Source organism: Marmota marmota, unplaced genomic scaffold (assembly GCF_001458135.2).
Source record: "Marmota marmota marmota unplaced genomic scaffold, marMar, whole genome shotgun sequence".
Classification (NCBI taxonomy): Eukaryota; Metazoa; Chordata; class Mammalia; order Rodentia; family Sciuridae; genus Marmota; species Marmota marmota.
Window position 1 is genome coordinate 11,042,563 of NW_025999998.1, and position 25,859 is coordinate 11,068,421.

The following is a 25,859-nucleotide window of genomic DNA, read 5'->3' on the forward strand; positions in this document are numbered from 1 at the left end:
AAAAAAAAAAAAAAAAAAAAAGAAAAGAAAACATATCTATTCAATCATTCTGGTTTTCACTTTCAGTTTTTTGTTTAATATATTACATGAGCCACTTGATGCTTTTTTATATCTGGGCTTTATGTTAGATGATTTTTCCAAAATGTAGTCTAATGTACGTATTATAGTAGGCTAGGCTAAACTATGATGTTTGGTAGGTTAGGTGTATTACATACATTTTCAACATACAATATTTTCTACTTATGTTGGGTTTGTCAGGATTTAATCTGATTTTATTAGTTGAGGAGCATCTGTATTCATTTGGTTTTCTGCATGTTTGGGATTCAAAGAGAATTGATTCTCTTACCATTTCTAATTTGTGCTCTGTTGGCATCAGGGATTAGCCATCGGATGTGTTCAGAGTCTTCATATCTCTTTAGAAACTCAAAACTGTGTTCCCCTACAGTTTATGGAAAGCAGATCATAGGAGGAGGCACCGGTCTCAGATCTGGTAGCTAAACCAGGCACTTGTGTCTGACAAACAGAAGCTAGTAAGACCCAAAAGAAAACAAATTAACATGTCTAACAGATGTAGGAAGGTCAATGTTTTTCCTAGGAGGCTGTCTGGGACAACTCAGTTAAGTACCAGCTGTCAAGAACACAGTGCAGTAGAAAGGTCTGCCAGCCTCTTAAGCAAAGTTGAGTAATTCTTGGTTGAATGGAGGGGACATTACAACTGCTCACTGGCACAATGGGTGGGCATTTGGTAAAAGCTCTTCATGGTGGTGGTGGTGGTGAAGGCTCCCTTATACAGATTTTACACCTGCAAGAAATTTAGTACCTTCTTCCCTATCACTTTGCACCTGCAAGAAATTTAGTACCTTCTTCCCTATCATAAATAAGATTATTTACTTTAGTTAAGGGCCACAAGAGAATTGTAAATACTCATGTACTCGTGTAACTGAATTGGTGGTAACTCACTTTTATAAATCCTCTAATAAGCAGACCATTTCAACCACAAAACTGTCAGTGGTAAATGAGAAGCAGATTGTTGAAGGGACCCTTGCTGCATGTTGTGTGTGGCAGGTGGTGTGGCACTGGCTGCTGGTGACTCTAGCCCGTGGGATGGCCTGCCACACACTCCTAACTGGACCCCTTGTGTCATTTTATTTTTCTGTATACATTTTGTGTCTATTAGCATCTCCTCTCTTTTTCTTTCTTGGCTAACCTTGCAAAAGTTTTGTCAGTTTTGTTGAGCTTTTAAAAATACCAACTCTGGGGCTGGGGTTGTGATTCAGCGGTAGAGTGCTTGCCTAGCACATGCGAGGCCCTGGGTTCAATCCTCAGCACCACATAAAAATATATGAATAAAACAAAGGTATTGTGTCTAACTACAACTAAAAAATAAATATTAAAAAAATACCAACTCTGTTTCATTGATCTTTTGTGTTGTGTTTTTAGTCTCTAGTCCCATTATTTCTGCTCTGATCTTTGTTATTTTTTTCCTTCTACTAACTTAGGGTTTGGTTTGTTCATGTCTAATTCCTTAAGATGCACTAGTAGGTTGTTTATTTGCAATCTTTCTAGTTTTTGATGTGGGCACAATTGCTATCAACTTCCTTCTTAGTAGGGCTTTTGCTCTATCCCTTAAGGTTTAGTGTGTGTGTTTTCCATGTTCATTTTGTGCTCACTAGTCCTTCCAAATGATTGGCTTCTGAAGCTGTGTGAAGAGTGGCAGCTAAGCACAGTGCTTTAGAGCACTGTTGAAAATGACATCTCCCTTGAGTCATACTGTCTATACTATATACAAGCCCTTTGTGACTTCTGGCTTTGGGGAGGAACAATTGAATAAACATTTTCTCAGTTATCCTCAGACCAACAAGAGTTTTTCACTTTCCTTCTGAGATCACCACTCTAGACTCTATAGTGGATAGACACTTAGACTCATAATGCATACTTTTTAACTCGTGAGTGTTTGTTAGGAAGCAGTGGAGTGTACTGTGGTGATGATGAGCTGGAATCTGAGTTCAGTTCTGGCTCTGCAATTTCCATGTGAACCCAGGAAAGTCACTCAACTACTTCCCTTGATAGCATTTTCAGCTATAAAATGGGGTAAGTATGTTCTTACCTTGTTGAGTTGTTGTCAGGTAAATCTTCTACGGTGAGCACTCAAATATTTGCTAATGTTTATTAGACAACTTGATTAATCAAAGCACAGGGAGGGTGCACACAGAAAACTAGATGAAGACCATTCCATTAAGGAGCTCACAGAGTAGTTAGCAGATATGCTCAGGAGATAATATGAAGTCAGTTGGGATTTGAGTTTGAGGAAAAGAAAGCCCACTCCTATGTGGGAGGTGCACTGACTAAATGAAGCTAAAAGAAACACAGGAAAGGGCCAGATGTCCTGGATGGAGGGAAGGACAACAAGAACAAAGGTGCTACCTTCAGCATATCTCCGTGGCTTGGCAAGTGAGGACTGGTGGTTGCAGGCAGATGAGTCTAGAATGTGTACAATGGACTGGATACAGAAAGTCCTCCTGCTTCGTCTCTATGCCTTTTTACAGTTCACTAAGGTGGTGGCTGATATTTGATCCCATAGCTTCAAATGGTCCTAAGACTCACAAGAATGAAGATGTCTGTGGAAGAGGAGAAACAGAATTCATAAAGAAGGAAGAACTTGCTACTTGTAATTCCCACAATTTGACGGAAGGGCCACTCTGCACAGATTTAGTGAGGTTAAAAGGAGGGGGGAAAAAGCAGCCCATCTGCTTGATTGTTGTGGGAACCTTCTGCCAACCAGACAGATGGAGGCTGATACTTTGTTGATACAAACTGTAAAACTGGAAACAGCAATAGGAGGTGACCATCTCAGATTGTGCTGGCTGGGTGATTGGGCTAAAAACAAAAACCAAAAATTAAAACCCCACTAGTATCTGTTGGCCTATTTTTGTCACTTAGAATACAACCAAGAAAGTTGTTATAACACTGAGCATTAAGGAGGAATTGCTTCATGGTGTGGAAAATGGAGATGCTTTTAAAGACAGTAGTCATGATTTCTTGGAATTTTTTTTAGCAAACTTATTACTTTAGAAAATTTCTGGATTTAAAGGATGTTTTATTTTTCCATTTCTATGACAAACTACTTGAGAAAATCAACTTAAAAGGAGGAAAGATTTATTTTGGCTCGTAGTTTTGTAGGTTTCAGACCATGGTCAGTTGTATATAATGGTGGAAGAAGCTGCTCACTTCATGGCAGAAAGATACAGCAAGGGGCTAGGGTCCTAAGAGGCCCTTTAAGTGCACACTCCCAATGACCTAACTTCCTCCCTCTAAGCCCCACCTCCTGAAGTTTCTACCACTCCCCAGTAGTGCCACAGGCTGATGACTGAGCCTGTGTCTTTGGGGGTACTGCAGATTCAAACTATAGCACAGGTCTGTTCCAAGTACTAGTACATAAAATTCTTATTACCTCATTGAGTTTCCCTTATCTTCACCTTACATAACTATGGTACATTTGTCTCAATTCATTAGCTAATACTGATTATTAACTGAAGTCCATACTTTATTTAAATTCCTTGTTTTTCCCCAATGTCCTGGTTTTTTTTTTTTTTTTTTTTTAAATATTTATTTTTTTTTTTTTAGTTATCGGTGGATACAACATCTTTGTTTTGTATGTGGTGCTGAGGATCGAACCCGGGCCGCACGCATGCCAGGCGAGCGCGCTACCACTTGAGCCACATCCTCAGCCCCCCAAATGTCCTGTTTTTGTTCCAGGATCCTACCATATGTTTTTGTATAGGTTCCTTTTGGTTGTGACAGTTTCTCAGATTTTCCTGGGTTTTGAGGACCTTGACAGCTGTAAGAATATGTCAGGTGTTTTGCAGAAGTTCCCCCAACTTGGATTTGTCTGGTGATATTCTCATCATTAGACTGGAGTAATGTGTTTTAGGGGAGGTAAAATATCATCCTCATGATGTTATATCAGGAATAATACCACTAACAGGACTTCTCCCTGTTCATGATGATCTCGGTGACCTGGATGATGTACTGTTTGTCAGATTTCTCCATTATAAAGTTACACTTTTTGTTTTCTTCTCTTTTCATCCTGCAGTCTTTGGAAGGAAGTCATTATAACAGCCCACATATAAGTGGTGGAAAGTTTTGTTCCTCCGCCTTTAGGGTGAACTATCTATAAAATTATATGGAATTCTTCTGCATGGGAGATTTGTCTACCCTCCCCATTTATTTATTCAACCTCTTATATCACTATTGACTCATTTATTTTATACTTTGGGTTATAATCCAATATTGCTTTATTTCTTGATTGATTGATCAAATCATTCTAGGTTTACATCTTTCTTAGCTTTCTCTTTCAGTTGGCTTCTGTGTCCCTTGGCATACTCTCATCATTGAGGAGACTTGTTTGTTTAGCAACTTATTATTTTTTGGCACTGCAAAATGTTCTTGAATCATTTGATGTCTTTCCTGTCTCATTCCATTGGAATTTTCAATTATAAAGAAAAAAAAATCTCATTATAAGACATGCTTCCAGAGCTTTAGGAGAACAGGTTTAAAAACATTTAAAGGACATAAATCAGATCTCACAGCTTTTAAGGGATATGTGACCCAGAAGAGATGAGTTTCTGAAAAAGGAAATTCTGATTACACAAGTATGATGAAACTTCATGAGAGAGATGAGGAGAGAGAACATAAAGGAACTCATGTGGCTTCAGAGGGTGTGTTGTGATTAATTTGGATTTTAAAAAGTCATGCACAGAAGATACTTAGGATCAGACTGAGAATTTCTAAAAATAACGTCATCAAAAGTTACTGAGATGCTGTTTTGGTAAAACAATTTCATGACTCTTCTAAATGAAGTGATATTTTTTTCTATATACCAGTTATATTAGCAGGGCGCTCTTTTCATTTCTCTGAATTCATCTCTGATCTTAGTTCATTCACTCAGCAAATTTTTGTGTAACACACAATTTGTGAACTCATTTAGACTCTGGGAATGCATCAGTGGACAAAGCTGCCAGATTCTGTGTTCTCAGGGAGTTTACACTCTAAATTCAAGAAGGTGGATGACAAGCAGGCATTTTTAAAAATATGGAGCAGCTCATGGTATAGAGAAAAGAAAATCAGGATAAGGAACACAGAGAGCCCTGGGGTGGGGATGCTATTTATAGAAGGTGCTCCAAGAAAAATCCATTGATAAGGTGGCATTTGAGTAGACAACAGATGGTATAGCCCAGGAATGAGCCATCTGCATACCTTAGGAGAAGAATTTCAGGCAGAGGGGACACAATATAAAAAGCCTGAAGCCAGAAAAGGGTCAGCATGACAAAGGTACGCTGAGTGAGGGCAAACATGCATGCCTGGTCAGGGGGATGCCATTCATAGGAGGCAGGTATGAGTGGCTGTCCCCAGAGCTGAGTGCTGCTTTGGACCTGGACAATGCAGGTAGCTCCTGGACTTTGAGTAGGTAGGAGGCATTAGAGGCTTTTGAGCAGAGGAATAAGATAATCTGATTTCACATTTGAAAAGGACCACTCAGGTCATCTGGGTGATGGCCTGAAGAGGACAGAAGTGGAGAAACCTATTAAGAGGTCTCTTTTATCCATTAGTACATTTTAATCTGAATTTGTTAATCTTATTGTCTTTTTATGTTTCTTTCACATAGTAGTAACTGTGTATACAGACCATTTTCCATCTACATATTTTAAGATTTTTCTTTTCAATAGTCATTAAGTTTATAATCTTTAGTGGCTTCATAACAATTTCTTATTAGTTTCCTATTCCTCCTGTAAAATATTAACACAAATCTAGTGACTTAGAAGGACACAGCTTTATTATCTTATGGTTCCAGAGGTCAGAAGTCCTAAACTCAAGGTCCTGGTAGGACTGCGTTCTTTCTGGAGGCCACCCTCAATCCTTGATTCATGGCCTCTTGCTCCCACTTGAAAACCAGCAGCATTTTCAAATCTCTCTCCCTCCACCCTCTCCCCACTTCTGCTGCTGTCATGACCTCTCCTCCTCTGACTCTGATCCTCTGTTTTCCCCTTATACAGACCTTTGGGATCACACTGAGCACACCTGCGTAATCCAGGTAAATCTCCCCCTCTCAAAAGCCTTCACTTCATCACATCTGCAGAGTTCCTTTTACCATATAAGTTCATATCCACAGGTATTTTCTGGCAATTAGGATGTGGATATCTCTGTGATAGCATTATTCGGTGTATCAGTTGGTGTTTTATAACTCATTTACCATCGCAGATATTGGGTGCTTAGGCTGCATCTACTTTTGGGCTTGTATTATATTCTTATACCTCCTGTATTTGTATATTGACGTTTGTTATCTGCAAAATGTATTTCTTAAGATAAATGCCCAGGTGTAGAGTTCCTGGGACAAAGGGCATGAAGATCTCATTTATTTGCTCTCCAATTACTTGGCTATGTTATCAGTAAATATATGAGCATGTCCTTTTTGCCACAACCTACCAGCCCTGATTTTTGTCCCTTAAAATGTACATTTCCAGAGCTGGGGATGTGGCTCAGTGGTAGATTGCTTGCCTAGCATGCATAAGGTCCTAGGTTCAATCCCCAGTGTACACACACACACACACACACACACACACACACACAAAAGTATGCTACACCATAGTATGCTACAAAGGATTTTATTGTTGTGTGAATTTAATTTCTTTGTTGGCTAGGTTAAATCTTTTGGTGGTGATGTGTATGTATGTGTGTGATGCATGGTATTTTGAGAGTAGTATTTTTGTTTTGCTTGTTGGTTTTGCTTTTGGAGCTGGAAGAATGTGGACTGTTGCTTAAGTGGGGGGTAAGGGTGGCATTAATAGATGACATATATAAAACTAAATTAATTGCTTTTACTTCTGCCGCAGTCTGTCTGGGCACAAAGTAACCGAGCCGCCACAAAACCTTGTAGGTTCAAACAGCAACTCTTTATTCCCGAACTCTCACCGGCACTGTACACACACTTCCGGGGAATACACTCCCTGTACCGGGCTCCGCGTGCCAATTCTCTCAGAACCCCGTGGGAACTCAACAGGAACTCCAAAGTAGCGGGGCGCCTGAGGCAGCAGGATCTGCCCTAATCCCAGCAGGATCCACCCTAATCCTGGAGCCGCCCTATTCCCAGCAGGATCCACCCTAATCCCCAGCAGGGTCACCTTTCAACCATTCCCTCTGGCAAAAATGCCAGGTGTCATTCTGACTAAACTGTGGCTCTCAACATACTTCCCTATTCAAGAGATGATCTTCAAAATGGGAAGGACATTATATTACAGGGGATTCAGAATACAGTGAAAGAGCATCCAGGTAATTGAATGAATTCATATTTCTGGGGCATGCTAGATGAAATCTTGGGGTGCTGAAGGCATTAGCAGATACTATCTCTGGGCAACTCCCAGCAATCACAGATTTAAATATTAGAAAGCAAGGGAGGTTCTGGAAGATCTGAGACTTTTAAACGTTGTTCTGAATAGTGCTGAAAAAGTCTAATTCCTTAAACTAGCAATGTATGAAATGCTTCCTTGCATAATTTCTCAATTACCACCAAATAAATGACTTGTGATCCCATAGAAGCGATTGCCTTGATCCCTAGGAGCCAGCATAAAGTTACTAATCTGTATTTTGGGTTCATCACATTTTCTTTTTGGATAGGGATTTCTTGATTGGAAGAGAATGTCATAGACAGTGAAGCATTTGGCAAGAATCTCTCACAGGAAGAGAAGTGCAGATGATTCTAGTCTTATGCCATAGCACAGGTGATAACTGCGTGCCAGTTAGCCTAAGAAGAAGTTCCAGCAGCACTTCTTCTTAGGCTAATCAGGCTTTTCCTTGGCCTTAACTTTAAAAAAATTCTCGGGACTTAAAAAAAAAAAAATCATGTGGATGATGGCACAGGGTTCAATGAATTAACTAAACCTGCAGAATAAATCTCTCTCTGCAATATGAAATATATATTCTCCAACTATGAAAATAAACGAAAACTAAATAAATACATTTATGAAAAATAATGAGAATTTTTAAGAACTGAGTTTGTATTTAATGAAAGTGCATTTTACTTTTCAGGATGCGATTGCTTTTGAAGTTCACCAGTTAAAAAATAAATGCAATAGTACTTGTACAGGGAAAACAGTTATTTTAAGGTTATTTTCCTTATGGGAGAAAGCTAGGTCCATTTACATATGGTTGAAGTGAAAGCTGGGTATAACATACAAACTGCTGGATTTGGAGGGAAAGAGCAGAGTGCTTATCCTAGCACCACCACTAACTAGTTGTCATCTTGGAAAAGCAGCTGGCTTTACCTTTCTGGGTCTGAGTTTTCTTATCTGGAAGTTGGGGACAGCAAGGGTGGGGTGCAGTTAATCGCTTTGCTCCAGTCTTTCTCCCGAGTTCTATCAGGTAGTCCAAGTATATTCTCACATTCTTCAATGAATTTGGCCAAACTTCTAGACTAATTTGGATCCTTGTAAATATTTCTTACCTTTTCATGCCTCTATGAGAAAGGGTTCTTTCCGTTCTGTGTTTTTGTTTGTTTTGGTGTTAAAGTTTTTGAGTTCTTTGTATATCCTGGAGGTTAATGCTCTATCTGAGGTGCTGGTGGTAAAGATTTTCTTCTGTTCTCTAGGCCTCCATTGATGTCTACCATGAATCTTTCCACCCTTTCAAGGTTTATTCTGGACTCTCTGCTGCTGTGCCTGAGCATGCTCTAGGCTTCCCCTTAAATTCGTGTGCTACATGCAGCTAACTTCTCAGCATGGGTTTATTGCTGCTTATTACTGCTTAATTCAAGAGAGTGACGTATTGTCCTGCATGCTGTCCACCTGCCACAAGTATATCTTGGAGTCACGTGTTGTGTTTCTGGTTAGTGCATTGGGCAGGAAGTGAACTACCCATTATTCAAAGGGTAGAGTCTCTTTGCTTATCTGAAAAACAGACATTTTATTTCACCACCTGTGGCCAATCCTTTTCTGCTCCTGTGTCCTTAAAGGTTTTGCCTAGAAAGCTTTCCCAGCCTCAACCAGTAAGACAGGTGGCATGAACCAGGAAGCCACGTCTGTGTAGCAAGTTTCCTCTGTATGTGTACTTGCACAAATGTCTGAATTTTCATCCTGAAGAAATGAAAGCTCTCAGAACTGATCTTTCTGCAGATTCGGATGGTGTGTGGTTCCTAACAAGGCTTCACGTTTATAAATAGGGAGTCTTTAAAGCCTTCAGGATGTGATTGCTTTTGGAGAGAGTTTTTAGTCTGACTGATCTCTAGACATGTTTTGGGACTGACTAATGTTAAGTGGTTCTAATGTGGCAAAATGGAGTGGAAGGTAAGTGGTTTTTTTGGGTGTAGTTAACGACAGTAGAAGACAGAAATAACCAGTACTGCTCTGTAGCCATAGAGATGCGTAACATAAAGACACAGATGCCTTTTGATATACAAGTTTCATGAAGGTCTCCAAAAGTGGGCTTCTGTGCAATACAGAAGTGAAAACTTTGTAACTGGGACTCTGATGTCATGGTTCTGATGAAGTCGCTGTAGCTCTTGAGCTACAGAGTTGTTTGCATGTCATAAAACTGTGATGTGACCTTAGGTAAATATTTATTCAGTGGGAAGTGTGGGTGTGCACAGCAAGGTCTTCTCCTTCCTTATGGACTGTTTCCTTATGAAATTCGTTAGTCCCTGACTCTGGGACAATGTGATAGCACGGGAGTGGCACAGACCATAAATGTCACAAGATCTGAGCTCAGGCCACAGTGTGGCTAGTTGTCCATGTTTGTAAGATTTTAGGCTCAGAATTCTCTCGATGGGTCAGAGGTGTTTCACTCCTGAAATTGAAAAGAGTTGGCCAAATAGATCAGTTCTTTCTAAAGACCCTTTTAGCTTTAAAATCTCTTATTAGTATTTCCTTTCTTTTTTTAAGAAAGCATTGAATTTTTATTTATTTATTTTTATGTGGTGCTAAGGATGGAACCCAGGGCCTTGCACATGCTAGGTAAGTGCTCTACTGCTGAGCCCCAGCCCCTCTAATTAGTATTTCTACATGCCATTTTACTCGCCCATTTAACCACAGTTTGGAAATACTGATTTATAAAGGAACAAATATATTCTAGGTATTTCCATAACACAGATAATAGTTCATGTTTTTAGACTGGTAGTCTTTTTTTTCTAAACAAACATGTGTAAGAATTAGTAAAACAGAGTATGTACATAAATCTCAAAATTTGAACCACATATACATTTTTATAAAATGATTTGTTTCCCTTAACATTGTATATTGTCTGTCATCTGAGTAGTGCTTGGAGTTCTTATCCAAACCCAGATTCCCTTGGTCTTTTCTGTAGTGTCTTCTGAGTTTCACATTCTGGGGACAACATTACAAGCACCCTCCAAAGTAAACACCTGTGGCTCATGAACATCTCATGGGTGCAAATAGCCAGCCCCTGCTGTTCCAAAAAGTAAGCATCGGGGTGACTCCCAGAGAACTCTGTGCCTTCTTGCTGTCTACTGCCTAGGCACAGACTGCCACTCCCAGGGGACACGGTGGAGGATAATGGGCGACCCTTAAGTAATGGTATCGGCACATGACCTGACACTGTCTCAGATGCCCTCCATATATAGTTTTGTTTGTGCACTACCAGGGGAAATGGAGCTGACTCTGGACCCAGGGATGCATCAGGGAAATTTGGGAACCTGTGCTTTTCTTTCTGTTCCCTGTCCCTTTTCTGCCCCAACTCTTGCCCCTCTCCTGACACTCTTTTTCTCTTTCTCCCCCTGATTTTCTGTTTCCCTTCTGTTCTCATCAAAAATCATTAACTGAGCAGGTTTTAGTGGTGGGTGCTGAGGTGCGGGGGGCAGGGCTGCTTATCGTGGCCCTGCTCATGAGACATTTATGTTCCCCCACTGTTCAGGTCAGTGAGCTTCAGAGTTAGAAGATAATCTTAGCTAGGATTTGAAGAATAAGGAAAGTTAAAATACTACTGAATGTTTAAAAAGTTTTTGCCTTCTGTTTTGTTTGCTTACGTGTGGTTCCAGTGACTTGAAGGGTTACGTTGGTTTGGGTAGGCATTCTTGGAACTTGAAGACCAGAGAACCTATAATAGGAAATATTGTGTTTAGTCTGAAGTTTTACTACATCACTATATGCATAGTAAGGTCACTTCTAGTTCTAAAATTCCATGATTTATAGCATTGTTTCTATGGAAAAATACATTCCAAGTTCCAAACAGCTGAGTTTTGGACTCTAACTCCTTTGAGACTTGGGACCACCCATATCATCTTTACTGTCTTTAAATATGCAGGTAGGTGAATGTCATTGGCTTTATTTGTAAATAACGGTAACAAAAGTAACTATTGTGTGAGTGATTTCAATGTGTCAGATACTATCATCAGAGCCTTCATATATTTGATTATTCTCCTGCTCACAGTGATTCTTTGAAATAGGCATTATTGTCTTCATTCTACAGGTGAGGAAGCTGAGGCTAGCAGAAACAAGAGGTGACCACAGACCCGTCTGATCACATTCTTGCAACCTTTCTTTGGTGCCTGACACTTCCCAACCACATGCTAGTGAGTGTTTCCTCTTTTTGCTTCATCCCCAATGGTCCTTTCTCAAGAGAGGTGGAAGTTGATTCTTTTAAAAGCTCCTATGCCCACCAAGAGATCCAAAACATCAATTCCCTTTGATCATGTCAAATACCATGATGATTCTCTGTTGCTTTTTGGTGGTGGTGACTGAGAGTGGGCATGGTCTCAAGAGCTTGTAGAAAGATTGGCTTCAGGAAAATGTTTTATACAAAATAACACTACAGTATTCAACTACAAGATTCAAATGAACATACCAAAAATTGTTTTGTAAAGGATAAGATGCAGTAGTCAACAGAGATGGGTAACAGATTTCTCTCTCTTTTAACATAATTACTTGCAGTATTCACAGAAATCTGACTTCAAGTGTAGGCCAGGAATGTTCACTTGCTCATTCACTCATCATTGATGAGACTTTTAATGGCTCCTCTCCTGCACCAGTTTCTGTAGGTCCAGGGATACCAGAGTAGATGAGACAACGGAGCTGGGAACCTAGTGAGTGCAGGCCTAGGAACTTCATAAACACTGGTTTAAAATAACTCAAATACCAAGACTCTTTTAAAATTATCTTGATTTGAAGTGATTGCAGACAGAAGCCATATCAACATGTAAAGAAAAATCCCTTTCAAATAGTATAGATTTGATAGGTGATATTTCCAATAGCATAAAGACCCATCTAGTGTGTGTTGATTTGCTAAAACTAACTGGCCTACGACATGGGAACTGTTGACCTCTGTGCATTTGCTTGACCAAAATGCCAGTTCATTGAAGGTGAATTCCATTTCATATTTCATAGCCCTGCACTTTAAGATTTGCTTCATAAACTTGTAAACTCAGTAACTTGGGAGGCTGAGGCAGGAGAATCACAAGTTCAGAGCCAGCCTCAGCAATTTAGAGAGGCCCTAAAGAATTAGAAAAATAAAATATAAAACAATTTAGAGAGGCCCCAAGGAACTGTCTCAAAATAAAATATAAAATGGCTGGGGAAGTGGCTCAGTGGTTAAGTGCCCCTGGGTCAATCCCTGACACACACACACACACACACACACACACACACACACTACCCCTAAGGTTGGGGGAAAGATTTGCTTAATAAGACAAAGGGAGAATGAATGGATGGAGGTAAAGAGGCTGCCAACCTGTGATGGCTACTTCTTGAAGCATTTGAAATGTGCTTCAGAGTTAATGTGCACTTTCATGTTATTATCTGTATCTATTGTAAGAAAATGCAAGTATGCACCTAATTTCTCGGGTTTCATTTGGATTGACACTATGGGTATCTCCAATGGGGCGCAGATGGCAGTGCCAGTAAGCCTTCCTCTTATAGCAACATCTAAGGGGAAGACTCATAGGCTTCAAGTTGGTAACTTGGCCAGAGCCTGTTTCAGGAGAGCCTGTTTCAGAGATGAGCTTGGTGGTAGCTCCTGGTGGTCAGGATCCTTTCTGGAATCACATTTGTCTACCTGGAAGAGGGGGAAGGTGCAGGAATGAGACCTGCTGATGTAGACAGGAAGTCAGTTGCCTCAGCTGCTGAAGGCTCTGCCTGGGGCAGCAAAGATTGGGCAGTGTCGCAAGGTGAACCCAGAAGCTGCAGTGATCTTAGTGTTCAGAGAGGGCACAATGGACCTCAGTTTTGGAGCATATCTTTTCCATAAGATATGCTCCCATATGGAGGTCTAGAGGATAATCTGCCTCCTGCTTCCAACAAATAGATTTCAGGGGGTCCAGAAAAACCAACTTTATATAGTCTCCCACACTCCCGTTAAAATGTACTCAATGGAAAGTGCATCTTGCCTCTGGATAAAAACATATCACATGCGTGTTCTCATTCCTCTCATAATAAAAAGCTCCACTTTAGTTTGCTAGAATCTGTATCATGTAATAGTCAATTTCATTCATGTTTACAGCAGCTTCTTTCCTCCTGCTCTGGCCTGTTGCAAGAAGGGGCTGTGGTTGGATACTTTGCTGCTAACCCCATCTTTTTACTTCTGGGTTAGGCTTGGGTTATGGGACAGAAAGAGGAAGGAGCATAGCAAAATTTTTACCTGGCAGGTGGTATCACAGGAGAGTTGTGGGTGTGAGAGCTGATTCTTTCTCCCATGGAAACTTTTGTGGGTTCTTCAGTGATATCCCCTTACCCTGTCTCTGGGGACCTCTTATCCCCGTTTCCCTGGTGTGGCTGCTCAACTATCATCAGTCTCATTGCAAACTCCTTTCTCAGTCTCTGGGAAGCCCTCTGGCCCATTTGTACTCCTCTGTCCTGGGTTCACGTTGCTGTCCAGGTGGCCCTTGTTAGGCAGAGCGTAATACAGCCCCAGACATGTGATTCATCATGTGGTCTGTGGGTGATACACTGGAGGAATGAAGGCTGAGCCCAGTACGGTTGGTCTCCCTTGACTCATCCACTAGCCCACCTCCAGGTCTTTGGATTTCTCTGGAAGAAGTCACAGACAAGGTCACAGTGCTTTTCATATTATAAGTCTCTTACTTTCCAGGTGGTCCTGTGGAGGCCACTCCCTAGGCCAGAAGGGGGAGGTACAGGTTCTTCTCCTCGTCCCTTAGTCCTTTACTCTAGGACTAGTCTGCAGCCCACTTAGTTGGAACATTCTCTCCTTCTAGTCACCAACATCCTGACCCAGTTGTGCTCAACTATCAGTGAATCTAGTGAAAAAAGTTTGGGACCACAATCTTTTAAGCATTGCCTCTAGACCTGGTGCCTCCCTTTGGAATCTGGTTCCTAGTACATCTTAGTGGCTTATTTGACATACCATTTTAAAAAAATTTTCTGTAATACTTTTTTTGGGAAGCAACAGTGCTTATCATATCCTCTGCTCTTGGGGATTCACAAAATGCACAGCATTTGCTCCAGCCTCTTCCTCTGGCCTCCTTTCTACTCCAGGCTCTGGCTCTGCCTACATCTTCCACCTGGGACGCTCAACCTGCCCTCTTCCTGTCTTCGCATCACTTCAGGATTCTCAAAGTCACCTCATCCTAAGATACTTCTTTGCTCCTCGGCTAAGTAGATGTCCCTTTCATTTTCCATCATTTGTATTCTCCTTATTTCCTACCCAGAATGTATCATAGATGATAAAGTTTCCAAATATATAAACTTTTGCTATCTCTTTCATCAAATGGGAAGTCCCACAAAGGAAAGGTATGTGTCTGTTTTGCTGCATAATATACACTCCATCAGTGCTCCCTAAATATTGGTTGAATAAATGAATAGAAGGGTGAATTTAAAAGTTACCTTTGGGGGCTGGGGTTGTGGCTCAGCAGTAGAGCACTTGCCTTGCACATGTGAGGCACTGGGTTAGATCCTCAGCACCACATAAAAATAAGTAAACAAAATAAAGGTGTTGTGTCCATCTACAACTAAAAAAAAAATAATAAAAATAAAAGTTACCTTTGTATAAACCATCCTTCCCCAAATGCATCTCCACTTTTGTGTTAGCCCTTAACATCTGGAGTCTTGATTACCTGGGATACAGGTTAGGAAGTGCTGATATGATACAAGGCTTAACTTTTGCTGTATTTTTTCTGTTCTTTATTCTCTCCTCCTGTCCTGCTCTCCTTTTCTCCCCTCCTCTCTGGCCCTGTCTTTCTCACTCACTGTCACTGTGCTACAGATGACTACTCGAGGAGATGGTAGGTGAGAGATCACAGGGTGTTAATGGCAAGCATGACAGATCTCAGCATCTCTCCCTTGGTCTTGTCAAGACTCAGCCTCTCCTCCCATCCCTCTTTTCCCCCTGGCCTCTGGCCTTGCAACAAGGCTTTGGCCTGGCTTCCTGCTTCACACTGCTCTAAGGTGACTGCAGCCCAGCCTTGGTTCTGAATGGAAAGACAAGTTCCCAGGCCGTACCTACCATGTGTGCTGTAGGGTAAGAATTTCTCCTTGAGACTCAGCCCTGTGGAAGCAGTGCATTTACAGGTAGCAAATCCCCACAGTTGTGGGATCTCCCCTTCCCTGCCTACTGCCTGCCCTAGGCCCACAGAGTTGGGGGTTCATGAGCCATGGGCAGTCTTTCTCCCAGGAAGAAGTAGAGGCTGGATTCTGAAGGAAGGCATTTTCTGGGGCCTACTTCACAGGCTGCCCTCGCCCCAGCCAAGAATCAAAAAACTTCACATTCTTCCCTTGACAAGTTTAACTCTACATTAAGGTCCTTGGGACTCCCAAAGGTGACAGCCTGGGTGGACTTGGTTCAGGAGGAAGAGGCTTATCTCACATGCACACATTCTTCTGGTGTGTCCTATCTGGTTATTATCACATCGAAACTGCAGCTGTCATTGTTGGCTGCTTAATTACTGCCTATTGATTGTAAAATAATAGACCACCAATCTTGTGAGTTAGTTATTACTGCCTTGTTGTTTTAAAGTGCACACTGTAATGCAGCAATGTTTTACTTTATGCTGTCCTTCTGATGAGTATCATTATTTACCCAAATAACAATCTTGCATTTGAAATGTGCTTCAGAGTTAATATGCACTTTCATGTTATTATCTGTGTCTGTTGTAAGAAAATGCAAGTATGCACCTAATTTTAGAAGAGTGCCACGTAAAATTTGTATCCTTGATATTACTTTACTATAAATTGTGGCACAATATAACTATTTTTACAGCAAGTATTTATTACTTTAGTTACAAAAATTAAAAGAGAATTTTTAAGTGGGTCTGATTTGGTCTTCTTTGAGCCTTCTTGTCAAAATCCAAAAAAGTAAAATACTAGAAGACAGATTCTGTCTCAGGTCATACAAAAAAAAAAATCATATTATCTTGAGTAGGAATCAGTACTCTAGAATTAACCAGAATGTGGTTTAACACTTCATTGGAAAGATATGGGGTTTCTAGCCCAGAGTTTGGTTAACATAGAGGTCCCTATTATTTATTTTTACTCAGGTGAAATTCACAGAACATAAATTTATTTTTGTTGTTATTTTGTTTTGTTTTTGTTTTTCATACTGGGGATTGAACCCAGGGTCACTTTGCCACTTAGTTACATCCCCAGCCCTTTCTGTTTTTCATTTTGAGACAGGATCTCACTGAGTTGCTGGAGCCTCCCTAAGTTCCTGAGGCTAGCCTCAAATTTTCAATCCTCCTGCCTCAGCCTCTTGAGTCACTGGAATTACAGGGACAGAAATAGAGGAAGTCATTACCTTTATCTAGATCCAAGACATTTTTACTGCTCTAAAATAAAGCCCCATCCTCCCTCAATAGTCACTCTTCATTCCCTACTCCCTGTAGCCCTCGTCAACCATTAATCTGCTTCTTGTTTCGGTGTACTTTGTTCTTCCAGAGATTGCATATACATGGAACCATATAACGTGAGTCCTCTTGTGTCTGGCATTTTTCACTTAGCAGAGCATTTTCAAGGTTCATCTACATTACAGCATGTGTCAGTTCTTGATTTCTTTTTATCGCTTAATACCCAGTATTTTTAGCATCAAAAAATTTGAGGGGCTGGTGCTGAGAACACTCTAGCACCCACCCACACACAGGCCCAGTGGTTCTATCCCTCCGGTGATAACCTCCTCTCACAGCAAGCGTGAGATTGTAGTTCATAAAAAAGAATAAATGCTGAAGGAACAGGTGCATTAGAGCTGTAATTTGTTGCATGTTACTTAAAACTCAGGAAAAGGGCTGTAGGCAGTGGTAGGCAAGGATTACAGGTAATTCTTTGTCTGCTAGGCACCTCCTAGGGGAAAAACAAATGTTCACTAAATGACGTAAAGAAAACAGTGGATTACCAGAAATACTCTCAAGACCCTTGCATCATAGAAGTTTGTTCTGGCATGAATTTTCCAAGTAGTGTTTGGAACACGTTGTTTTCCTTTCACTAGTCCCCACTCAGGTTGGGACCTGCTAGTGTAAGATCTTTTCTCCAGCCTTGTGAATGTCATGGACTAAGGAAAAGACAGTGAGTTTCAAAGGTGCACAGAGCTGAGTTCAAATCCCACCTCCGCCACTTGTTAGCCACTTTTCCTTGGGCACATAACCTTAAGTTCCCTCGTGGGTAAAATGGGAATTATGATACCTACTTATTCTCCAAAGATACCACAACCTAATTGCTGGAACCAGCAAATGTTATCTTATTTGGAAAAAGGATCTCTATAGTCTTAAATTAAGGACTCCAAGATGAAGAGATTGTCCTGGATTATTCAATTGGGCCCTTGATATCATTGCCACTGTCCTAGTGAGAGAGAGGCAGAGGGACTGTCCACATTGACACACAGAGAGGAGAAGGTGATATGAAGATGGAGAGATTGCAGCACTGTAGTCTTAAGCCAAACAAGTGCCAAAGCTGACGGAAAACAGGCTGGCAAGTTTCCAGAGGGAGCATAGCCTTCTAGTACCTCAATGTCAGCCTATGCTAGTTTTGGACTTCTGGCCTTCAGAACTGTAAACGAATACATTACTGTAGTTTTGAGCCATCAGATGTATTGTTTGTTACATCAGCCACAGGAACTAATACTCTTCTTTTGCAAGATAACTTCAGACTACCCTACAACTAGCACATTATATTTTATTTTTCTCTCTTCTATCCTGTATCAAAGATGGCATTTCTCAAATTAAGAATAGTGTTTTTTACCTCTAGAGGCAGGTTTCTCAGCCTTGGTGCTAGGGACATTTTGAGCCAGATGATTCTTTATTGTGAAGCTGTCCTCTGCATGGTGACGGGCATTCCACTAGATGCAGTAGTGCCTTCCCCTCAGTTGTAACAACCCAAAATGTCTCCAGACATTGCTAAATATCAACTGTGGGACAAAGATCACTCACTCCCTGTTGAGAATCACTAGCCTAGAGTATAGTTCCTGGGTTTATCCTAATTCCATCTTTAATTGGGCAGGTGAGACAACCTCTCTGAACCTCAGTTTCGTTATCTATAAAATGGTAATAGTACCTATATCACAGGGTGTGATAAGGATATGCAAATGATGTAATCTATGTAAAGGCCTCAGAACAGTGACTGACACCTAGTAAAGTGTTTAATAAGTGACAATTATTGATCCATGGCTCTGTCACTAGTTTGTCACACTATTTTCTGCAGTTTCCATTATAGAATTAACAGACACTTAAAATGTATTCCAAATAGCAATTTCTATCAGCATATGTTTTGAAGTTACATGTCCTTCCTTCACCATCCTCCCTCCTATCCCATAGCTCCCCAACGTTATGCCTACATGTTGAGGAATCATGGCTCAAGTTACGTGCCCCGAGCACCTGTCAGTCATACTAACTCACTGAACTCTTTATATGATACCCTGGATAAACTGTAACAAGAAAACCCCCTTCCATCTGTCAGTGATATTTCTATTATTCCATAATTACAGCTTTTTCCTCAGTGATGGAGCTCTTGAATTCGAATAGGGATGTGTCACTGTCTCCATTCAAATGTGTGAAATATTTAGCAGCTTTTAGCAGTTTTCAGTGAAATGTTAGAAAGTGTTTTGAATAGATACCATCATCTACTTTTGTAAGGAAGGGGAATGTGCTCCAACCATGGTCAAGGCCTGTTGAGAGCCACAGTTTAGTCAGAATGACGCCTGGCATTTTTGCCAGAGGGAATGGTTTTGAAAGGTGACCCTGCTCCGGGATTAGGGCGGATCCTGCTGGGAATATGGCGGCTCCAGGATTAGGACAGATCCTGCTGGGATTAGGGCGGATCCTGCTGCCTCAGGCGCCGCTATTTTGAGTTCTCGGCAGGGTTCTGAAAGAACCTGAAAGGGTTCTGAAAGAGCCCGGTGGAGGCAGTGTGTTCCCGGGAAGTGTGTGTAGAGTGCCGGTGAGAGTTCGGGAATAAAGGTTGCTGTTTGAACCTACAAGGCTGTGTGGCGGCTCGGTTATTTTGTGCCCAGCCAGACTGCAGCATTTGGTGGCCCGTGCGGGGAACGCCTGAAGCTTGGAGGTAAGTGAAATTGCTCACCCCTGAGGAAGAGCGAGAGAATGGGTGACCATTTCAAAAAACAATGTGTCCTTGTTTTGATTTATTTTGTTTTTATTTCAAGCTGCCTGTCCCTAGAACTTTCTCAGGCAAACTGGGGAAAATGGTTGGCTCAAAGTTTGAAGTTGTTCGCCCCTGAGGAACAGATAGAGATAGACCACAAATGCACGTGTCAAGAAAATAGAAAAACTGATACAACGATTTTTGTTCCATTTTTGTTTCATTCTGTTTTGGTTTTGTTTTGTGTTATTTTGTTGGGTTGCGGTATCTTTATATTAGATCAGAAATTAGTAAAAAAACAAACCAAAAGAATGTTAAGTAAATTGTTAGAGGTTCAGATTATGGTAGATCAAGTAAAAGAGAAGGTCTCTTGAGTTAATCAGACAGAAGAAGAAAATTTAAAGGAAAAGGGGCTGGAGATATGGCTCACTTGGTAGAGTGTCTGCATTGCATGTACCAAGGCCAAATTTGGGGGCCAACAGAGGTGAGGCAAAGAACCTCACCCCCCCACTGGTGCAAAGGCCTATCCACAAGTATGGCTGTATGCTGGACCGGTAGTCAGTGACAGGTAAGATCCAATTACAATAGTACCAACCTAAGACAGGAGGCTGACGCCTTGAGGTCAGCTCATCCGATGACGGGTAAGGACCATATGTAGTATTGGACAACCTAAGACAGGCACGGTCCCTAAGCCACATGCTTGTTGTTTAATTAAACAGAAGCAGGGAGATGTTGAGAGCCACAGTTTAGTCAGAATGATGCCTGGCATTTTTGCCAGAGGGAATGGTTGAAAAGTGACCCTGCTCCGGGATTAGGGCGGCTCCAGGATTAGGGCAGATCCTGCTGGGATTAGGGTGGATCCTGCTGCCTAGGGCACCTGCTACTTTGGAGTTTTCATTGAGTTCTCCTGCGGTTCTGAGAGAATTGGCGCGCGGAGCCCCGTGGAGGCAGTGTGTTCCCGGGAAGTGTGTGTAGAGTGCCAGTGAGAGTTTGGGAATAAAGGTTGCTATTGAACCTACAAGGCATTGTGGCGGCTGGGTTATTTTGTGCCCAGCCAGACTGCGGCATTGGCCACTGTATCTCTAAACACTGCGGACAGAGCCATGAATAAAACAAAAGATCCCTAGTCTCAATAAGTTTGCATTCCAGGACACAATTATAGTAATATGCACAATATATTTGTCAATGGCATGGTATGTTAGCTGGTGATCGACTATAGCAAAACAATAATCTAGAGCGAGGAGACTGAGATGCTAAAGGTGACAGTAGATGTAGGTTGTGGTATTAAGTAGGATGGGAAAACTTTTAAATGTTCTTGTTTAAATTAATAGAAATATCTTTGATGTGGGTTGAAACTGGTGTTAGCTAAAGCATCTCTGCTTATGACTAGCAGCTGGAATACCTGACCCTTTCAAATATGAAAAATGTTCTGTTCCTTCTCCTCAGAACTGCCTGGAAATGCCTTTCAAATCTAAGCTGTGTGGCTTTGGTTTATCCTAGCTGCTGTGGGAATTCTTCATGGAAGTGGTTCAGGGATCATTATTAGCAACGCAGTTTCAGGGAAGACGTGTGCCCGGTAGGTAAGAGAACAGATTTTTGCGTCAAACTGAACTCCTTTTTAATTCTGGCTTCCAACTTGTAAAGTGAATGATTTAGGGGAAGTCATTTAACCTAAGCTGCAAGTATTCTTATAACCATTATAAAGGATTACATAAAATTAAATAGTGAAAGCAAGTAGACTTGTGTTAACGGCATCATAAACCCTCAGAAATTGTTGGTAGTTGTAATTTTTGATTGCATAAAAGAATATTTCTGAGGTATTATGTAAATATTCATAGCAATTATGATCTCTTTGTAAAGCATACCTGTAATTATCAGTTTCAAATATGCAAACATTTCTCTAATAAATCCTGCCAAGGGAGTGTCTACAAAGAGAACCTATGAATTGACTTCTTATGAGCTTAGGCATCAACATTTTGAGTATTCCCTGTGAACTTACACAAAGGGGGACTGAAATAGAGCCAATGAGTGATTCAGGTAATAGAAGTCCAGCTATTTTTTAAGTGCGATTAATTAGTTCTTGTGGATGATTCTATAGATTGACTTTGCCAGGTAATGACATGGCTCTTCACTTTGTGGGTAAAGACTTCTATGGATACTTGTTAAATGGTGCTGGAATAGAATAGGTTGCCCGACTGTGGAGAATGAACTGGGACATTCCTCAACAAGTCACAGGATTCTTTGGGAAATGGTCAAGGTCAAGGCCTTGACCTGGAATGCATTCCTGTACTGCAGGAAAAGTGTGAGAACTAGAAGTGTGGGTTGTACAATATTGTGAACATACTAAATGTACCCTTGGAAACATTTGGTTTTATTCTATGTAAATTACACTTTGATTTTTTTTTAAGAAAATGAATTTCTGACAGTGCCAGGACTCACGTCCAGATTCCTTGTTTTCCTATCTAATCTTCCAAAGAGTTATTGGAGAATGGGATGGTCCTTTGTAGTTTGTACCAGAGAGAATAACTTTTCTTTAACTTTATAGATATGCTAAAAGTTTAATAATTACAGTATGTCTAGAACCTCTATACCTGTGCACTTATAAAATTTAGTTCTTCCTGATCTAAAATTTTATGGTGCTATATTGATTATATAAGTAGAGATCCAAGCTATGTCCCCTCAGTAGGTACCCAGTGAATGTTTGCTGAATCAAATATATATTGTTTGCTGAGTTGCCTGTAGTTTTAAAATGGTACATGTTAATGGAAGTGGAGCAGAAACTGTACAGTGTTAGAGCTCTTCAAGTTCAACTTTCTCTCAGATGAGCAACCAAGTCCCAGAGAGGTTTGGTTATTCATATAGTTAGTACAAGACCAGGATGTTGCTTTTTAACTTAACATTTCTGAAAATGTGCATTCAGCCATAGTCATTGGAATATCATTTGGTTTCCTTTTTTGTTCCTGTTTTTTACTTTCTTCTTTTTTAAATCCACATGACCCATAAAAAAGTCTTGTTTCTATGAACCATAAGACCCAGGTTTCAGCCTTTCTTTTACCACTAGTTACCAATTTGTTTTAGCCAGTTCTCTGGGTTTCTCTACCAAATGGGAAAAATGGTACTTTGTCATTCTATAAGGACCAGGGCCCAGAGTAAATGTGCTTTTGAGGCTCCTTTGGAATCCACTTTCTGATTAGCTGGTGGTTTTGTTTGGAACTGACTTAAAGGTGAGGGGCTATTGCAGGTTCTGCTTCATGTTGTTTTCATGATGGTGACTAAGAAAGGACCCAGGAGGAACAGATTGCTATCATCAGATAAAAAGGGTCATATCTGGAATTCAGACAAGGGTTCTGTTGTATTTTCAGTTCAATATAATAGAGTGTGGTTGGTTGAGACTAGAAACTTCAAAGCAAAGTTTGAAAAACAGGATCATTAGCAGTGGAACATAGAAATGAGGGCAGCAACTGTGTCCAAAACAACCAATGTAGGTTTTTGTTTTTGTGAAAATAAAGGAGAAAACAAAACATTTTAAAAAGGAGGAATCACCTAGGGAGAGCAGAAAGAGAGGAGATGAGGAAAGAAAGGGGTATTAAAGATTTAGCAAAAATAAAGTTAGATAACTGAGCTTACTGGTTAATGCCAGGGAACCCTGGAATCCTAGAATCTGTAATTTCATTTTATCTTCTCATAAATCTTTCCCCATGAGGATCGGCTGTAAATACTTTGCCTAAAAATTATATATTTGTTAGCATGAAAAAAATACATTTCTTATTGTAGAAAGTTTAGAAAATATAAGTGATAAAAGAAGACACAAATCTCTGGTAACACAACTACTCACAATAACCAGTTTCAACATTTTGGTATGTATCCTTCAATCTTTTCTGTTTGCATTTACTTGCAGATTTTCTTAAAAATGGGATCTAGAGGACATACTGTTTTAGAATCTGACTTCTAAACACAAGATAGTATGAATATTTTTTGTCTCTAGTCTTCTATAACATTTTAATGGTTGTATTTTAAGTAATTAGCATAATGTAAGTAAATTACAACTGTTAGAAACCTGTTATTTTAATCATTAAATATTATAAATACACTTAAATATGCATGGACATTTCCTTTGGACAGATTATTTGAAATACAATTATTAGAACAGCAGGGTTGTAAAATGTTAGGGTACTTGATATGCATTGCAAAATTTCTTCTCTTAAAATGATATTTATGTAGATTTAGACCAGGAGTGGGAATGTCCAGTACCTTGCTTGCTTAAACATATTACATGTGATCACTTTTTGAAAATGTTCAACACATAGATGTTGAAAACATCATTAACATGTTTTAATTTGCACATTTGATTTTAGGTACATTTTAATATTTTGGCCATTTGTATGATTTCTCTTGCAAATTGCTTATGTGTTAATTATAAATCCATAATTTATTGAGGGTAAAATTACCATCTTTACATTTAAACTTAAACTTGAATTAAATGACAAGTTGAAGTTTAAATGTAAAGATGGTCCCATTGAGAAGTTATGACTTTCTTTATGTTGCCTCTGTATACTTCTCTTTAAATGTACTCAAGTGTTTGGCATCTTTTCTTTCCTTTAGGAATATGAATTTTATCCCATTATATTTTCCAGCCAATTATTTCTAGAATTAAGGGAAACTTAATTTTTGTATGGTGGTTCATTTTTTTTTCCCAGTGAAATGTCATATTATTTCCAAATAATTCTATCTATCAATTTCATTATTTATAATTTGAGGTAATATATGAGCTGAGATTCTCTTTCTATATAGTACTTTATCAATGTTGGTCTCTTTCTTCTCAAATTAAGTACTTTTAATAACATATTATTTACATGTGATCTTTTAGTTCAATATTTCAGCCCTGTGAAAACCCAACTCAATTTGCCTGGAGCTCTTTGGCTAAAACCTAATACACCAACCTAATAAATAAATACGTTTTTGGGCTGGGGCTGTAGCTCAGTGGTAGAGCGCCTGCCTTGCACGTGTGAGGCACTGGGTTCGATGCTCAGCACCACATAAAAATAAATAAAGATATTGTGTTTTAAAAAATTTAAAAAAATTAAAATAAATGCGTTTTATTGCAGACTGTAGGCAATTTGTGCCTGTCTGTCTTGCTGAACTTTGAAAGATCTATAAGAAGGAATTTGAGAAGTTAGAAAAGTGGATAGAAACTTCATGTAATGTGTGAAACCTTAATGTCTCACAGATTTACCAAGACTTTAGATGTCTGACATAATTGAATGGTTGAAGTTTGTACTTATACTCTAAAAGAGTATGTCCTATTTTGTTTCATTGTCCTACTTTGGTGACTACTTTCCAAAAAATTTCAGTTTTGTTTTTAGTATTTATCCTATTTTTTGGGTTAGCTGTGTGGGCACTTTGAAAGCACAGTTATGAGTATACTGCTGTATAATGATATCACAAGAAGTTTAGAAAGTGTATTTGGCGCTAATGTCAAATGAGAATTCAAAAGTATATTCAGGTACTTTGTTAGATATGGATGCTTCTTGATTTTTATGCTTCCTCATACAAAAAAATGATGAAGTTGCCCTGTATTTTATGTAATATAAGATCTCCCCCTTAAAAGGTGGAAAATATTGAAAAATATAAGGAATGTAACCCTACCACTAGAGACAACCTCTACTGACATTTATGATTGTTTTTCCCATGTCTGGGTAATTGCGATCACACTACCTATACAGGTGTGTATGCTATCATCCAAACATAATCACATATTTCTCTAGTTATGGAACATTTAAATGATAAAACTGGACTGTTGGGCTTTGGGAATGTGAAGTAAGAGATTGTAATCTCTGCAGGCCAGAGTCCTGAGGATGGATCCCAGCATGACCCCAGCACAATCCCCCCACAGTCCTCAATCACTGACCCATGTGTCCTCAGAGAGCCTAAACAGCAGAGCTGAGATCATTCTGCCTGACCCCTTGAAGGCTTAAGGTCACCTGAACAAAATAATCCTTTTCTCTGAGCAACTGGGTGACCTCTGAAAGCTGGCCTCACTCTCTGAACTGCAGTGTAGACTTTGCCTTGACATCTTTGATCAGTCATGTGACACTAATTACAGAATGTAGACAGTGCGGACTCACTCCTGTCATGCACATAGAATAGCATGAAGAGAGGTTGGATAAAAACTGTCCTACTCCTAACACTAAATTCTAGGGATTATTTTTTTAGGGCCTTTGGACATGTGATATTCTACATAAAAACTTTTGAAGACCCTCATTTGACAGATCAGCATGTTTCCCTCCATTGTGTAATATTAATTTCAGAAGCTCATAAATGATCCATTTC

At 40.0% G+C, this 25,859-nt stretch overlaps 1 protein-coding gene across 4 annotated transcripts in view; it reads left to right on the top strand.

The window, feature by feature from the left end:
- The window catches only part of Pip5k1b (phosphatidylinositol-4-phosphate 5-kinase type 1 beta), a 293,002-nt gene that overhangs the window by 22,599 nt on the left and 244,544 nt on the right, over window positions 1-25,859 (top strand). For 2 of the 4 annotated variants that reach the window (XM_048806865.1, XM_048806868.1), the window contains exon 2: window positions 11,473-11,575. The exons of 1 other annotated variant lie outside the window; for it this stretch is intronic. The gene's annotated coding sequence lies outside the window, so the exon portion shown is untranslated. Of the gene's footprint in view, window positions 1-11,472; window positions 11,576-23,362; window positions 23,387-25,859 lie in introns of those variants that run through there. One more of the 4 variants, XM_048806867.1, reaches the window with a different exon arrangement.